Source organism: Camponotus vicinus, unplaced genomic scaffold (assembly GCF_025532165.1).
Source record: "Camponotus vicinus isolate PSW18456_S1 unplaced genomic scaffold, iyCamVici1.0 SCAF_1, whole genome shotgun sequence".
Taxonomy (NCBI): domain Eukaryota; kingdom Metazoa; phylum Arthropoda; class Insecta; order Hymenoptera; family Formicidae; genus Camponotus; species Camponotus vicinus.
Window position 1 is genome coordinate 4,338,576 of NW_028141945.1, and position 18,860 is coordinate 4,357,435.

The 18,860-nt window shown below is 41.4% G+C and overlaps 1 protein-coding gene across 9 annotated transcripts in view; it reads right to left on the reverse strand.

Moving 5' to 3' along the window:
* Nucleotides 1-18,860, reverse strand: part of LOC145968447 (uncharacterized) — a 117,550-nt gene that overhangs the window by 66,418 nt on the left and 32,272 nt on the right. The window contains exon 1 of one of the 9 annotated variants that reach the window (XM_083093941.1): nt 14,915-15,509. The exons of the other annotated variants lie outside the window; for them this stretch is intronic. The gene's annotated coding sequence lies outside the window, so the exon portion shown is untranslated. Of the gene's footprint in view, nt 1-14,914; nt 15,510-18,860 lie in introns of those variants that run through there. 9 annotated transcript variants of the gene reach the window in all.

Sequence of the window (18,860 nt, forward strand, 5' to 3'; positions counted from 1 at the left end):
ATGTGTATCTAACACTTTACGGTATAGTAAATAACGCTGTCATAATTAACATCACGATTTAGAGAAAAAAAACAGTGTCAAATTCGATTTGCAATTGTTAAAGCTAATCGATTATATTGAAAGGCAATAACAAAAGCCAGCTTTTAGCCGGACGAACGATAAAAAATACTCTACCTTCCGTAGTTTTTGCGTCACATGTAAAGGTCTCTCTATTACATGCTATAAATATTTCTCAAATAGGCTAAACTAGCAAAATTCGCGTCAACAATTGTCGCTAACGATCGCTTACGTGAATAATTCATTTAACAAAAGTATAAACCTCGCGGGTAGATGTTTAATAAATTAAATATTTCGATCGAATTTCAACTTGAAACGAGAAATCGATAATTCTTCTCCGATTAAAGTCCGGAAATAATCCAACGGCGGGCAGAGGGAGAATTGCGCAAAAATGCCACGCGAGTCCATGAGAAAGACTAGCGCGGTCATTCATTTTCCTGGTACGCTAATGCGAATGACCGGTGGCAGAGAGCGTCTTAATACGCGCTGATGAGAACATAAGCAGTCGGTCGCAGCTGTCGACATGGCAAGCGCCGTCGGCCGACCGTCCACCCGTCAAGTGCAATCTACGTGAATATCTAAATTATACACGGTGTCCCGGAACTATCCGCCGGATTGTTTTGCATCTACGAATTTTTCCAGCGTTTTTTGTTTCGAATCCATTCGCGAATTTACCGTAAAAACATCGAGAGTCAAGCTACGGAGTTTTAGTTTTGAGATGTCCGAATGAGAAAGACTCTAAAAAAAATTGTTTTCAATTTGAAATCGGATTACGTGTCGAAATGTTTGAAACAAGATAATTGTAAAGCGAGTTATCTTTCTAATCAATGTATAATTATAATTATTACATTAATTCTCTATGCGTAGATTATTTTTATCTTTAACTACATTTTTGAGATTAAATTTGTTATCTTCTTCCTCTCTTTATATTTTTCCTCAATTTTTAATAAAATATTTATGAGATGATTTGTTGTTATTTTGCGACGAAATAATATATAAAAGGCGTTAAAATCTGAGGCGAACATTTGCGAATGTTTTCGCGTCAGGCAGAACCATTTAGCGCTAAACGCAAGACTAGAGTAACATATATAGGCAGACGTATAACAGCGGACGAATACCCATAGGCACTGGTTCAGAAGCGCTCCATTATGCTGCCATGAAACAATTGAGCAGAACTATATTCCGTCGTCTGCATCGTACCATCCTACGAAGGGACGAGAGTGCGTTTCATGCATTCGAATATTTAGCGTAAAGTACTCGGTCGAACTAGTTATCGCGCGCATGCGAGCGAGATATCGCGTCTCCAACGGAAAGAGGTCTTGACACAACGGAAGAGTCGGTTAAAACTCGATTAAAAAACGAAAACAAGGAATTATTTTAATTATCTTGAATGGAATAAAAAATATTTGTGTAAAAAATTGGCAATATCGTTAAAATTTATTAGAATGTCGCGACTAATAATTTATCAAATAATATTAATAAGACGTTCATTGATGCACTTTAATGGCTCTTCTAAAAATTTTTCTCTTAAGCTCGAGTGCAAAAATTACAGGTGGTTCAAATCAAATTTCACGCGCGCGCACACATCTAAAATTCGATTTTATTTATATTACAGCGCGGAAAATATCCAGATTCTTATTTATTGAATCTGCCTTCCGATTGCTCGCTTTTCGTACCTTATTGTGTATCGACGATATTACATTTTACTTCAACGTTCTAGTATTTTTATTTTTACATTTTGCAGTGTCTGGTTAAAGCCAGAAGTGTATGGGAGAGAGACCGAGATAGAGAGAAACTTACTTTGCGGGGGAGCTTCCCATTTACAGGAACGTGTTCGACGCGAATCCGCGGCACATCACACTGTAAAGTCAATGATGATTGGATACTCGCACGCGCGCGAGCGACGGTATTCAATCGACATCAATACACACGCGACGGGAGCGAATGTAATTGAAAAGCCGCGCTCGTTCGCTCGAACCGCCAACGAAACGGATTTACAGAGTTTGCGGATTTTTATTGCCGACGATTATTAATAGGGAGTCGGAGTTTCGATTAATTAGAAAGCGCGCGCGCGCGCGCATCTCTTAATAGCACATTCGGGTTCCTTTGTTCGGATTCTGTTGCCAGGCTGTTTCTCGATGTACATATGTATATATGTACATAATCGATAACGTGTTGGCGCGCAAAAATCATATCGCGATTCGCCGTCGTGTTCGACGACAATAACGTAATAAGATCTCAGAAACCATATAACGTGCGCATATATTTTATGCTCCGAGATTAATTCCAAGTATCGCACATACGCATTCCGAAATATCTCGCAACGTATATTAAAAAGAATATTATATTTATATTAAGCTAATTTACTTTTATTAAGAAGGAGAAAATAATAGAAATATGCAAAGTGAATCTAAAAACTTTAAATATGGTGATATTTACAATGTATTTTTGACAATTTATTTTTGACAAAATAAAAACATATGTAAAATGTATTCTAGAACAATAAAGAGTGAAATCTATTGTTGGAGGACGCAGATTTTTAACGTACAAAAAATGCTAACATATACATATAGATGTATTTTTAATTTAGCCTCTCTTAAATTAAGATAATTATCTCTTTCTCGTAGAGAGCTCGTTCATTTTCAACGTTAAATATCTTGGTAATGACGTCTCAAATTAAATTTCTGCTGAAATAAAGTCTGTTTTAAATTAATTGAAAAATGAAGTTTTATTTTTTGTATTTAATTACTTATTTATGCTTTTAAAGCGTAAATCATTGTTAATTCCTCGTATTAGACAGTTTTTCAATTAAGCTAATTAAATTTTTGCTAAGAGAAGATTGTCTATAAATTTAATAATTTATTAATCAAATACTACATCGATATTAAAATTATGAAACGTCTGAATTTCTTTTCCTTCAATGATAGACTTCTTGATTTTCGATTTTCTCAAAACAGTAAATTAGTGAATCAGTGACTGTAACATTAGAAATTAAAATATCACGAATTAAATTTTAATATAAAATGAAAAAAGGACGTGATATTTTATTCATTTAATTATAAATAAGATTTAATTGAATAAAATTTACATTTTCTCGTTCGCGATTTTTCCGTCAAAATATTTAATATATTTTGAAATTAATTAAATTTAATGAAAATATCATGACATACATTAATTTCTAGCAAAGGAACATTGATTCGAAAATTTTCATAAAAAGAATATCACAAAAATAATGTCTATCTGTATAATACATGTAATATAAATTCGAATCTATATAGTACATGTAGGAATATGTATCTGATGATTCTGCCAAATACACATTACATGTTTCGACGTAAATAGCTCGACTCGAAAACTGTTGGTCGAGAATTGTTATCGATATTTAAATTATTTTAACTACATTTTGTGTGCTGTGTAATCGGAGAAAACGAATCGAGGTACGCAGAGAGAACGAGCGGGTCGTGGGATGAGAGGACAGCGAAACTAAAAGAAAGGAAAAAAAACAGAATAGAAAATAGAACGAGAAAGTTGATCAAAGCCGAAGAATAGAATTCACGAAATAGAAGGGAGAAAAGATTGAAAAGTATGCGGATAAAAAGTGCAGAACAAGCGCGTTACATTATCGAATGATGCTCTATGCAAGTGGTAAAACGATGCTATGACTAGACACACATATACCGAATGTTCCAAAATCAAATCTCACATTTTTAAATTTCGATATTCGACTACCTAGACATTTGGTACATTAAAACTTTCGATCCTTAAAACGTAATATTTAATTTTTGTAAAAACAGATTATTATTTTAATATTTTCCGATAAGAGAGATATCTCCCTTTGTTCGTCAGATTCGACGTCTGTACACGAGGAAGGCGTATCGGATTTTAATTCTAGACGGTAAAGGTTAAAACTTGGCCAAAAATCGTCGAAAAGTAGCGTCCAATTATGTTTTGGTAGAGTTATTTTATTTTCGATGAGGAAGAGTATCGCATTCAGCGAATTCAACATTCCGCGGAGGGCGCACGCGGACGAAAACGCGCGAGCATAATGCGAGTGCATACATGGGGCTCAAGTGCACGAGATGCGCGCGTGCAGAATGTGAAGAATAGCGTGCACGCGCGCATTCGACTCGACTCGGCCACGCTCGGTGCTGCACGTTTTTCGAAATACAGAGAAAAGTTATGAAATATCGCGAGCAGCAAGCGAAACTTTTAATGCGCCGCGGTCCGGTGTAGCTGGTTCGCGCTCTACCTCGCCTCCCCCTTATATAGGATATACACCTGCCTGTACGAGAACCCGTCGTTATACCGAGTGTGGGAGGAAGGGAGGGAGAGAGGGATGGCGGGAGAAAGCGTGCAACTTTTTTATTAAAAAAGTTTTTCGAAATAAAAATCAGACTCCCTCGTAGCACGCGCACATGTACACATACACAGACACAGATTCAACCCGCGTGTACACGCGCACAAAGGTACTTTCGAGGAGTTGTGTGCTCGCAACGATCGTACTGAAGGATATGTTTTAAAGGACGCATTCGAAAGTCGGATATTGCAATCGAATCTGGTAATATCAAAAATATAAATTTTGTTATTACGTCAGAAAAATGAGGTCGAGTGTTTTGAAAAATTTTTAAAAAGTTATTTAAAAATGTGTAATTTTAAAAATTTAGTATTCGTTTTTATACTTTTCTCATCTTCGTTTTCGTATAAAAAAATATGACATATTTAATTAATATAAAACATTTAATCAATTTTATAAATAATTGTATAGAATATATATATATGCATGTATATTTGAAATGAGGTTAAAGTGAATTTTCATCTTAATTGAAATGGCACTGCAATTTTTAGTTATAGATCACTCCTATAATGCAAAATTCATAAAATATTATTAAATAATTGAAACTTTAATCTCGCTAAAATTCAAATGACTTTAATCTCATTAAAATTTTAATGTCATTTATTCTCAATTTTTTTCATCACACTTTTATTTTTTCATTTGTCGAAATATTCTATAATATATATCCCTAACATCGAATGAGGAAATTTGCAAAAAAGGTCTCTCGCTAAAGAAGAAATATAGAGCTATGTATCGTCGTGCATTCAAAAACGCGAAAATAAGATAGAAACGTATATTACCAATTTATATTATCAATGTGGCCCGGATAACCGGAGGCTACATAGGAAAGGCCAGGGGACGTTCTTTTTCTCGGGAGGAAAATAATTTTGTTCGCGATAGTTAACGAGAACGACAACGATCGACGTTGCCCCGTTCCACGGAAATCGCGCTCTCTTCGTCATCTCTCCCTCTTTCTCTTCCACCCATCGCACACACGTACACATCCGTGCCATATACGCGAACACACGCATATACACATGCATGTATATACATAGACGCACTGTTTCGCCTTACCACCCTAAAATCCTCCACCCGATTTTAATCTCCGACCGACGAAGCTTTTAGCTACCCCCCTTCGCGCGCTCTCGCTCGCCGGGGTACAGTAAAAAAAGTAGAACCACTCGGCGGGGTGAGAAAGAGAGAGAGAGAGAAAGAGAGAGAAAGAGAGAGAAGGAGGGGACGCGATGGGGCGGTTCGCCGCGTCTTCTTCGGGGCCGTTCGCTCTTTCGTGCGGGAGAAACATTTTTCTATCATATAAATAAAATTTTTTCCGATAGCCGCCGCGCTCCCTCGTTCTCGCGAAACAAACAAACAAACCACTCGCCACCACCGGGCGAACGAACGAACGAGCGAGCGCGCGCGTATCGGGGTTGGCGAGTGGCACGTCCGCCAGGTTCTTCCCCCCCTCATCCCCCCTCGATATGGGTCAAACTGAAACCGCGCGCCACCCCCGGGCCCTCCGGGCCGGCGAATCCGCCCCTGTACCTTTTCGCGTGCAAACACACAATACTCACCACGCACATATAGTACACGTACGCATACACGTATATACGATACAAACAGTCAGGCACATACGCGGGGCGCGCATACAATCGAAGAAACTGCGAAAACGACGGCGTCGCGGTCCCACGGCGGGAGAGCGAGGGTGAAAGAAGAGAAGAACGAAGAGGACGGAGCACGAGACGGCGAAGGAGGACAAGGAGAGGGCGACGGCGACGGCGGCGGAGGTGGCTCGTTCGGGGGATCTTTATCAAAGTCAACGCACGCCGGTCACCATGGCAACGAAATTGGATTTTTTTTTCGAAGTTTTTTCGGCCCTTCTCGCCGGCGCCCATTCCCCCGAGAAGGGGGGGCGGCGGCGGCGGCGGCGAGGGAGGCTCGACGGAGGAGACGGCGGCAACGGCGGCAGCGGCGGCGGCAGCAGCAGCAGCAGCAGCAGCAGCGGCAGCGGCAACGAAGGCAAGCAGGGTGCGCGGGGAGACGGATAGAGTACGGAGAAGGAGGGAGCGAAGAAGAGAAACGGAGAGAGAGATGGAACGAGAGTATCGAGAAGGTCGGGGAGACTGACGAACGGCGACCGGGGAAGCCAATAATTCGAATTGAGAACAGCCAATGGCCGTGCATCTGATTTTTTGTCGTATCATCGCCGAGGTCGTCCGCCCTCTCCCGCCTCGTCCGCTTCGCGCGCCGTCACCCCCCCGCGCCATCGTTCGCTCGCCACCCCCGTTCTTCTCCGTTCTCCCCCGTTCTCCCCCGTCCCGCCGCGTCGGTCGCGTCGACGAAAGGGGCCGCGCTCTCTGCCTGACTTTTTGTAAAAACTCCCTCTCCTCTTTCCCCGCTTTCCTCCGCCGCCATCACCTCTATGTCCTCCTCGTCCTCTACCTCCTCCGTCTACTCTTCTCTTCCTTCTCCTCCTCCGCCTCCACTTTTTAACTCTTCGTTGTCCCGTCTCTCCTATGGTGTTTTGCTGTACACGCTCGGATATGCGGCGTAGATATATCGCGCCATCGCGGCGAAGAATTTCCAATATGATGGGAACGCGGGTACAGTCGCTCTCGATTTTCTTTTTCTCTTTCTCTCTCTTTCCCTCTCCCTTTCGTCCTCTCTTTTCGCCGGGACACGTCGCCGTGTTATCGCGAATTCCGAGAGGAAGGGCACAGCCCGCAACCGGTTGCTTGAGGATTATGCTTGCGTTATGTCGCACTCGGTGATGATTCGTCGAGTGGGCACATTGTTGAATTCCGTGGCGCGTATGCGATGAATAATCACATATTGTCACGTACAATTGCAGAAAGTGATACAGTAAAAGAAAGAAGAGAAGAGAGAACTCTTTTCGGCTAAAAAAATACCGCGAGAGGATTTCGGTATCATAATTAATAGCATTTTGCGCAATCATGAGAATTTTTATCCGACTGAAAATTATTTCGCTGAAATATACTGAAATTTTAAATAACAAGCTTGGCGGAAAAATTCGTTTTACGAATATCGTAGGATAAAAGCTAAAAATTGATTCTTTAATAAATGTTTTAATAAAAACGTTCGTGTCGCACTAAGCCGTTGTTTAGAATTAACGATTACTTCAATTTTATATGAATTATTCCAATTTCTCGCGTCAAGAAATAATGAAAAATTAAATATTATGTAACAATCCGCGTAAATATAAATTTCATTAGCTTGATACTTTTCTTACGATCGATATTTATGTTCTCGATTTTTCACTCGCAGCTTGTTTACGCTCTAATCTAGTCGTCGTATTATTGCATCACGATATATAACTCTCGGAGAGAGAACCTTATAAGATCCTGGACTATAACGGACACATTATTCATCTGTTCGCGTTTATAAACGTTCATAAGCGAGATATGAAAACTGCATCTTAATATATCCTACTCTCCCGAAGAATAATGTGTCTCGACTCGCTCGAGACTCCGACTCGCTCGAGTCGTACATTTCGTCCGGACGAGATCCCGAAAAGAACATAGAGAGAAAAAGGGAGCGGGCTAGACGATTTTCAGCCCGTCCTCGCAAAATTACCATCCGAGAGGTGGTTTCCGCGTAACGAAGTACGGTCGCCGCCTCTCGCATTTCCGGACGCTTCCAAGAAGAACGACTTCTGTGAAACTTGGCCGAGAGCTTCGTGTCGTACGGCGGCGCCGATGAAGTTGGATAAAATTCATTTCGCAATTTAACCGCCAACAAAAACCGAAGCAAGCCGGCTACGAGAGGCAACGTTGCGAAAACCTTCTGCTCTCTTATTAAAGTTTTCGATACTTGCCCGGCCAACTTTCGTTCCTATATCTTTATTCATCGACGTCAATTGTCATGAAAGCGCGCGACCGAGGAACTGTATATATTATTCTTATTCTTGCGAAGCGCCAGATGAAGAATTCAACGACGAGTTATTGGAAATTGTGCGAGACAAACGCGAATGTAGAGATGTAAAACCGCACGATTGTATGATGCAAAGAGCATTCTAAATAGTTTTCAAATCGTTTGAAATATTATTTAAAGAATATTTTCTTAAGCCATTTATCTAGCCATTATAAATCAATTGTCGTTGATAGAATCATAGCAATATTAATTGAGATCGGTTCCAGGATCAGATTTAAAAAACATGTAAACATTGAAGTTCTTTTCAATTTACGAATAAAAAATTAAATAGCACGTCGGGTTTATCGAGAATCAAATTATAGTTTTAACGTCTAAAAGATCAGCCGAGCTGAGGAGTAAAGCAATTAATAAAGAAACAAGAATGACTTACTTTGTTTGCACATCCATCGAATTCTATAGGATATTAATTTATCACGTCAAGCAGGTGATACACGATAGGTTAGAGTTTTCGTCATTGGATATAACCGGCCTAGAAAATAATAGAACACGCGATAACCTTTCTCGGCGAACTCGTTAGATGCACCGAGCTATCTATTATTACAGAAGCCGTTCTAGAGCAAATACTTTCTGCAGACTCTACGAAGAATAAAACTTGTAAAAGCTTTAACTTTACAATTAATTTTAGCATTTCAATAAATTAATTTTTAACGATTCAAAATGTATAAAAAAACAGTTTTATTAATTAGAAATTTATTTGACAGATAAGATTCTCTCTCTCTTAAAATTGAATAATTATAAGTGTTTCACGAGGGGTAAACCGCTGATCAAAATTATGTACACTAATGTCTACTAATGCCCAATTCCTGGGCATTACTGCTAAATTTTTAAAATTTAATAATTTTAAATTTATTAAAATTTAAATTATTTAATAATTAATTAAAATTTAAATTAGTTAATTTTAAATTTATTAAAATTTAAAATTATTATTTGGAAGAAAATACTTAATAATACTTTAATAACGTCTATAATACGCATTAATACTTCAATAAAACCTAATAATGCCCAAGTAATGCCCAAGCAATGCCCAGTAATGCCTCAAATCTGTACATCGCAATGCCCTCAGCGGTTTACCCCTCGGTGTTTCATTTATTTTCCAGCTCGTGACGACAAAATTTTCGTATACGTCTTCAAAATAGCAACACTATCATTACGTTAATATAAAGAAAATTAACGTTCGTGTAAATATTTTTCCTAAAAAAACTTTTACTCCTGGATACGAGGCAATTCTATTCAAGTGTCGGTCGAGTCAAGTGTTATACCAGTTTTCAGCTTCGCCGGAACTCGAGAGAACGACACGTGGATTGTCCTTTCCAGGATCTCGTGAATATCGCGTAGTATCCGAGCGATGTATCTAAACTCTCCTTATTCCCACCTCTTGCCTCGTCGTTTCTACCGTGGGTTCAAAGCTCGTGCGGGAAAAAGTGCGGGAATTTCCGGCGCGATTCGAGCGCATTCCTCGGCAACCTCGAGCTTCGCGAGCGACTACAACGCGCGCGTATTCGCATTCAAATGGAAAATAATAACTTTTACGATTCGTCTTATAAATCATTTCATTCGCCATCTCGAAGGATTCCTGTCGCTCTTTAAATTCTTGAGAAATGCAGTTTTTCTCTCCGGTTTAATATCTCGCTTCCTTTAGCATAAGACGCTTGCTCCGTGTAAATATGTATATGTATGTAAAGATACAAACGATTATACGTTTTATACTCGTTTTTGCACGACGGGAACAATCCACCGCTGAAGAATCGAGAGCGGAAGCGGCGTGCTTTGGAGCACTGAAGCGCATGTCGAAACGACCTTGTCCGCTACACTCGATCGCCGGCGTTGTTCCCTTTCGAGATTGCCGAGTTGTGAACGAACCAGCGAAAAGATCGGCCTTTCGGATACGCAGCGCGAGGGTAATAATCGCCGGTCAAGTCCGGTTTCCGGTGGCGAGGCTGTTTACAAAAATACGGCGCGAAACGTCGCGCGCACGTGAGATCTCTAGACGCGTCGTGCGCGAAACGCGACACCCGGCAACACGAGAATCCACGTGCGAATGTGAAAACGCGCGCCGCGAACCCTTCCCTACGCGTTGTTTTACAACATTACGCAGTCATGTAGAGACCCTACTACTCTGCAGCGATTATAATCCATATCCAACGCACCGCGAGAGTTTCCACGGTCTGTCGCACGTGATAAATTTTCCTCGCTTTTCGATGGAAATTTAGAGATTTGGAAATATAAAAAAATTTTTTCGACGCAATTATATATCTTATCGTATCTTAGGTCCAAATCTTTATAATCCTACCAAATAAGATAAAATGTTGAGAAATAAATTAAGAATGTCTATAGATAAGAATAAAAATATAGATGTAGACAAAATATGATAAAAATATAGATGCAGACAAAATATGATAAAAAAATGTGATAAGTAAATATAAAAAAGATAATAGAATGAAAAAATACTAGCACATATTTCTGACTTGTATCATTGAGTAAACAGAAAAGGAGAAAACGTGGGTGATCGAATTGTTTTTCGTCCGACTGTAACTTTCGTAACTTTACCTGAAAATTTCTAGATTTTTTTGTCTCCTCTTATAAGACCCTATGAGAAAAAGAGAGAAAAAAACCATTTGAATAATGTAACTGGATCTTTCACGTTAGACACGCTCTCTCGTGAACTTGTCTCGGAAACGAGAAACATGATTGAAATCGCTGTTGGACGCGCTGAAAACGGCTCATTCCGTGGGCTGAACGTGTTAAGCGTAATCGCGTGGTATGCCATGCTCGTAGACAGCTGATTTTTAACGTCCGCGAAGGATTCAATTTTTCCGAGGCGCATTATTCATAGCGCATTACCGCTAACCGCGCACCGTATTCCGGTACGGAATTACCGGTACGCACGCATGCGCTATTATGCACGGCAACTTGTTCAACGACGCCCACTTGTTCAAGCCGCCAGTCCCCCTTTGTCGACGTACAAATGCGCCGTAATTAGAAAAGTGTACGCGTATAAGCGTGCATGTTCGTTGACACTATCAGACTTCCCGTCTCTGGCCGCCCTCCCCCGCGGAGAAGAACGCAGTTGCATTCAATATTTTATGCACCGTGCTAGGCGAAGCATCGCCCGCGCTCTCGCTTTTCTTTTCTCCCTTACCGTTATTATTCGTGTCATCCATCTGTGTAAGCACACCGCGGTCGACTATAGCCAGTGGATGAACTCTGCCTCGCGATCGATCGATTCTCCAATTTCCAGGTGTCTCCTTACATGCATTTCTGCACGCAACAATCTTTCTTGCTCGGCCCGAGTGATAAAATCTTTTCGCCGCTTTTAACGATTTTTCCGGGAAATCAGATTGAAGATTCGATAGGGAGGCAAATTGGTCGCGTTCTAAAAATATTTCTCGACGAACGGAAGCGTAAAATTTCAAAACTATTCGACGCGAAATAAAAGACAGTAAAAGTAATGATGAATTGTGAAAATGTAAAAATTGCACAATTTAACGATTTTTAAAAAATAAATTTTGCAATTAAATATGTTATAATTTATAGAAAAAGAGATTTTTTATTAAAGCACGCTTGCGAGATATTTATAACGAGACGAGAGAGCGGATGTGCGATTTGAAATATTTAAATTTAATCTTGTATCAAACATAAAATAGTCTCGTCTCATGTAAGTAAAAAAATAATAGCGCGCGAAATCTCTCCAACGAAAGAAATTAGAAATTTCTGTTCTGCCGCTGTGTTAAGCTGATTTTCGGAGAATCGATTGTGCCATTAAAATGCAACAGGTTTTCGAGACGGGACGGATCCGAGTCCTCTCGATCTTGCAGAGCATTCCATCGAGCGGATCAAGGTCTCGCCCTTTTCATGCTATTGAATAGCGAATGAATTCTCTTTTGAATTCTTGACTCGTATATAATTTCATGAGATAAATAATAATGCAAAAATAAATTATATATATATTATTTATAAATCTTTAAAAAATTTAAATTTAATCTTGTATCAAATTATAAAATAATCTCGTCGCGTAACCAGGTTACTCTTTCTCTCTCTTTCTTTTTTTAATGAACACTTTTTCATTGTTTAGTGAAAAGTTTGTGAAATGTTCAGATATTTAGATACTCATGTTATTATCATAATTAAATACGATTGTGTATAAATTAAGATAGGAGATAAATACACCGCGCTGATTCGCGCAAACATGTCAATGGCTCCTTGACGCGCACAACTGACCCTTCTCGCGCTTATGGTAGCTTGCAATCTCGGTTGTAGACCCGTTTATCTGTCACTGCGCCAGTCGCAACTGTCGTTTCCATCGTCAGCGAATCATAAAATTTCGCTAGCCTGATATACGATATACAATTCGCTACGTCTCGCTCGTATATACTATACGACGCAATCAAAATGAGTATAATGAAAAGCGATGCAGTATCCTCGTAAACAGGTAATAAGACGCTGTTACCAGCGCTCCATGGCTACATGTATCCTTGAGTTGAAAATACTTATCTGACGAATTTCAATTGGCAAGATTATGGATACGTGGGAATAAACGCGAACGTTATATGGCTCGATAATATTACAACCTCTGATATTCTATTGTATTTTAATATTTGTGTTGCTACCCATTTTTCTATCCTCTACTCCTTTCGTAATTATTTCTTTATATCGTGTCATTATCGCGTATATCATTTTAATAATTAAGAATGCATCTTAACTTTTTCACGTAAAATTTTCATGCAATCGTAGATTTGAATAAAATATACTTTACTTTATTCTCTTTCTCTTCCTTCTTTTTATAATTGTAATTTTCTGAAATTATGTTTCACTCTATTTTATCAAGATATTTATTTAATATTTTAACGATATATCTTTTCCTACGATTTGAAAATTTCATTTACCAAAACAGAAAAGATATAGTTTGTGGATTCGAAAAGATTATAAGAAGAAATTATTTTATATCGTTATAATTAAAAAAATGTTTTCAAACTTTTATGAATTTAACGACTTATTTTTTTCCTTAATTAAATATTTACACAAATTAACATCACTATGTCTAAGACATTTGTGCCGCGTTTTACTGTACTTAAAAAATATTAATTTCGAGAAACATGGATTCTCATAATTTTTATCTTATGCAATTCGACATGATTTACCATCATTACGCATAATTCTTCCCACTTTGTCGCTTGAAAATTTTCCTTCCCTCGCCCAATCTCCGACGAATTAACCGCGTCACGTGACGTCCTCGCTTTCTAACATCGGCGGGGAGGAAAAAAAATCGAATCACGGCGAGCCCGATCGATTCGCACAGCTGGTTTCCTGCCGCATACGCAAATGCGTATTTACATACGTACGTATATATAAGCGGGCAGCGTCACGCACGTGCGTGTGCTCTTTCTCGTTCGCACGCGCGCGCTCGTTTGTATGCACGTATGACGTAGCCCTCGATGTGTGCAATGTCGCTGCGTGAAACGCAACGCGCGTACGCGTAGCGTGGCCGCCGAGGGATCGCACGTGTGTTAGATCTATTCGCCTCCTTGTCCCTCTGACCATTTATTCGCCCTTTCTCTCTCTCTCTCGCCCCGCTCCGAGGAAACAACGCGCGCGATTGGCCGTCGCGACTACTCTCACCGTCCCGACCCACCGCCAGTCCATGGACGACCCATTCCATTCAGTCACCCGGACGGACTCGAATGTTACTACCACGTTACCCACATCGCGTCCTATCTCCCTCTCGCTCGCTCCCTCGCTCCTTCTCTCTGTCGCGCTTAGCGAAACGTGTCTTTCTCGCATCAAGGCGTTTTCTGTCATCTCTCTCTCTTTCTCTCGCTTGCTTGCGTCGTACACGCGGAGCAACGTGCGTCGCGGAAACGTTCGTACAGGTTTCTAACCTGACCTAGGCGAGCGAGGCATGGCCAGGGGCGAGAGAACCCGACGTAATGTTACCGGTGTTGGCGAAGGAAGACCGAAAGGGAAGCGGATGGGCGGGAAAGGAGAAAAGAGGATATGCGATTTCGGCTACCTTCTTCCATCGAGGCCGGAGGGATCTTTATCGACGACCCTAAACGACGATCGTTGGTTGCTTTTTGACTTTAAACGATCATCGACGATCGTCTTTGCTCCTAAAGGACGGTCAGTCCAGTGCTCTTTATTATGTCGGGATGCAAATTTGCGCGGCACAATAGTCCTAATAGAGTCCTTTAGGTTTTCAGTTCCACTTATTGGACAAGATGTTTTATTTTCTTTTAAATATTCTCGATAGAATTAAAAAAATTGCAGATATAAAAATATGTAAGAGGCGAGAATAGATTAAAAAACGCACATGTATCTTAGACTTTGACGACAGAAGCTTCTAACAAACTTAATTATAGTTTGAGCTATATAAGCAAAATATATATCTCAATATACATTAATATACAACTTAAAAATACACTTTTTTAATTCATAATTAATTTTATTATTTACGAACGACCGGGAATATCTTCCGAATCCATATCGTCATTTTAAAGATGCAAGTTATAATAGAAATTAAATGGAATTACAGTGCAATGTGACAAATTGAGAGAAACCCGATGGGCATGCAGTTACCTATATGCTGTTCCTCGAACTGCTGGAAACCGGCTCGTGAGAGAGTCGTGAACGATGCGGTATATCAGTCGGCGACTCGTTTCCGGAAAGCTCACCAACGCCAGCCAGTCTCGTGATTCCACACGCAAACCACTTCTCGTCTTATTAAATTGCACTGCTACGTGAATCAATTTGAATCACCGTCGTATAACAGCCGCGTTCTCCGATTAAGTAAGAATTACTCGAGGACTATGCGAACGACGCGGCACGGACAGTTGACGTGTATTCGTGTCTTTAATGCAATTGCAAAAAAAAAAAGATTATAGCAAAAGGTTAAGAAATAAAAATACGGGTTCTATGCGTAAAATATGAAATTAACTCGTAATATGTATAATACAGAGCACAAAAAAATTATATCCAAGAGAAGGAGAAAGAGTGGCACACACGCAACACTGATAATTTTTTTATGCGTTTCAGTTTTGTAGTCCACTGAATTCTAGAATTTTTTTTATCGTAAACAGATGGCAGATGTGGTATGTGTTATCAAGGATGTACAAGTATAGATATCTTATCGCATTATCATCCATTATAACACCCTTAAATATATAAATTTTCGAAATTATAAATAAATTTAAAGTAATTGTAAAGAATATTTTTTTTCTCGCTCGATTAAGCATATTTGCGCGGGCCCTTTATAATAAATACGGAATATATTTTAATCATTTTACTTTTATGAGAAAAATAAATACAAATATGATAGACGTGATAGGAATTTTTAGCTTTGTTAGAGAAATCAATTTGTCATGCTTATCGTTTTAGATGCTATCGCGATGTGAAAACATTGCTCCGAAAGGAAAAGCCGACAAGTCGTTTTCCGTAGCAGATACGTTAAAATAGCCGACTATAGTCTCTCGAGACCCAAAGAAGCCGATTGTTCTCGCGATGAAACGAACGAAGAACGACGAAAGGTGCATGTTGTTCTTTCTCTTTCTTTCTTCCCCTCTCTGTCTTTTCGCTCGTATCTTTTTGCTCTCTCTCTCTCCGTCTCTCCCGTATCCTTTTGTCCCGGCAGAAGAAACGTGGGTCGAGGAGCTCGTGCCCTCGCTACCGCCGTTAGGCAGCATGAAATCTGCGATTCTATCGCACCCGCTATGCGAGCTACATAGACTGCTCCAAGAGAATAGCGCTTATTCCTTTTGACATTTGAACAAACATTAATGATGATCAAAGCAACATTAAGATAATAATTACACTCCAAAAATGATTCCCTCTTTTGAACTTTGCGAAATAATTTATTATCTTAGACGGTAAAATAAAATTATCGATGTAACATAAAATTTTACGTGTCGCGAAAAAATAGAATTCGCACGATACGATTATTGTTATAACGATGTAAAAAATTTATTTCGCGTACGATCGCAATTAAAAGGGATAACTATTGGGCTATCCTGTTATAGCACGCTTAATTGAGGCCGTGGTAAGCCTGTACATCGGTTCGGTTATTTCGATCCCCGTCTTTTTCACCGCGAGATCGATCGATATTGACGAGCATGAAACTTTCACAGAAGCGAGGCTTCTTCGACGTCGCGACGAAAAGCCGAAGCGGAAGCGAGGAACAAACGCGCGTGAAATTACTGGAAAGACTCTCCGAGCATCGATATTCAGCGAAAAACAAGCGGCAAACGTTAATAATGCCTGCTATTCATGCCCTCGTCCCCGTTGCGTATTTCCTCTGAACTTCGAGTCCGGGCCGCGCGAGTCAGAAAGAGATAGAGAGAGAGAGAGAGAGAGAGAGAGAGAGAGAGAAAGAGAGAAGAGAGACCTATGCTAAAGGGAGATCTCTCGAAGTGGCAGTTTTCCCAACAACCGCGAGTGTGCGATGCATTCACGCATCGCCCTCGTCACACTTTCAATGAACGGCACACGTATGTGCATACTAGATAAAGAAAAAAAAAACAACAAAAAGACGCGTAGAAATATATAGAGATGAAGACAGATGGATAGGACAAGTTTTTTATTGTATTCTATAAAGAACTTGTCACATACAACACAGGAAGTAATATATAATAAAAATGAAATACATACATATATATAAAGGCGCGCGTGTAGAGTGATAAGATAAGACTATCGAGACCAAGTATGCATCGGCACATACGGGAGCAGTGCGAAAAGTGTAACGCGAGAGATAAAGAGAGAAAGAGCAAATTTATTTTTATGCTCCGGGATCAAATCCCCTACGGCAATAATCATTGTATGAAACCGATATAAGTCTGTAACCAATAACGAAACCAATAATAATGCTGGCTAAAAAAAGAAAAGACGCAAAGTTGAAGCAAAAATCTTAAGTAGCGATAAGGCAAAGAGCAAAAGCGAGGGGGAAGGCGTAGGGGAAGGGGAAGGCGAAGACAAAGACGATCCCGAGACGAGAGTGAATCCCAAGAATGTAAAGAAAAGAAAAGGCAGAAAACGGAAAAGAGAAAAGAGAGGAAAAACGAAAGTCGACGCGGATGCGGGATCGAGAAGAGACGACTACGAGCAAAGGGCACGTGCAATTGAACGGAGCGAGAAGGGCGAGGGCCAACCTCTCTCGTCGACAACGCGCCCTCCCGCCTCCCGCGAGACGCTCGGGACGCGGCGGGGCGCGGTAGGGCGACGAACGAGAAACGCGCGGCGTGTGCGATCTCTCGGATTACGCGCGGCGAACGGGCGAACAGACGGGCGAACAGACAGGCGGACGGACGGACGTACAGACAGACAAAACGAGGGAGAGAGTCACGGGGTACGCGTAGAGCCTAGGCACGATACTGAGGACCTCCGCGAGCCGCGGCGGCTCGACGCCGACGGTGCTTTCCTCAAGAGGGAGAAGAGGCGCGGGAGAAGGCGCGACACGTAGGAGAGGGGATCGGACGGGCGGCCGGGGGTGAGACGCGAGGGGTCGGAGGATAGAGGCAGGGGGGCAGAGAATTCTCTCTGTTATAGATTAAAATTTTTTACGGGGAAGATATTGATTGTTGCTTTTTATTAATGTAACATTAAAGTGGTGCCCGCGGCGGTGGGGGCAATCGCGCCCCGCTGTGCGCGCCCGACGGTGGTGGGGCCCCCCTCTCGACCACGGACGAAGTGGGGTGATCGAGTGGGGATGACGAAGAGGACATGGAGGGGCGGAAAAGGGGGAGATACCCGGAGACGCGCAACGACGAGCGAGAGGAAGTAAGAACCGACGCGCGCTCCGCGAAACGGCGGCGCGAGGGGGACATAGAGAAGAAGATCCGGGCGGGGGTGAGAAGGCGAAGGGGGCGAAGGGGGAGAGAAAAAGGGCACGGGAGAGCGATTCGCGAGGCGCGTCGACGGTGGAGGGGACGAGCGGAAGAGCTCGAAGCGGCGGCGGAAATAGTGCCATAAATACGAACATTTTTCGCAGCGTCTTGCAGCCCTGTTTTGACAATCATCCCCTCCAACGAAACTAGCGTGCCCTCTCCGTCATGCGATTCCTGCCGGGCGGCCCCCTCGGAACCTCTCTCGTTCCTTCCCGCCCTACCCGGCTCGCGTTTCTTCCCCCTCGGCTCCGTCCCCTTTGTACGCCACTCATCCTCCGGATCTTAAATACATGGATACACTTACACACACGCGGATCAACGAGCACCCCGCGCGGGGCTGAGCCTCGCACCCTCTTCGCCTCGTCTACCGGGTGCTACCCCACGGACGAAATTATCCCCGCTCCTCCGTCTTATATATCCTCGGCCTATTCTTCTACTCGCTTTGACATTTTTCGCGAGTTAAGGCCCGCTCGAACTTTGCGGAAATCCATCTTGCGCTGACTCGCCGCACCCCTCTTTCTTTCTCCTAGTCTCCTTGCCCCTCTCTAGACGACTCGGTTTTTTGTCCTTTTTCCAATTTTTTGCGTCTCGGTTTTTTTCTGTAAGGTAGAAGAGGGGTCGACGGGATGGATCGATGCTTCTTTTCGAGA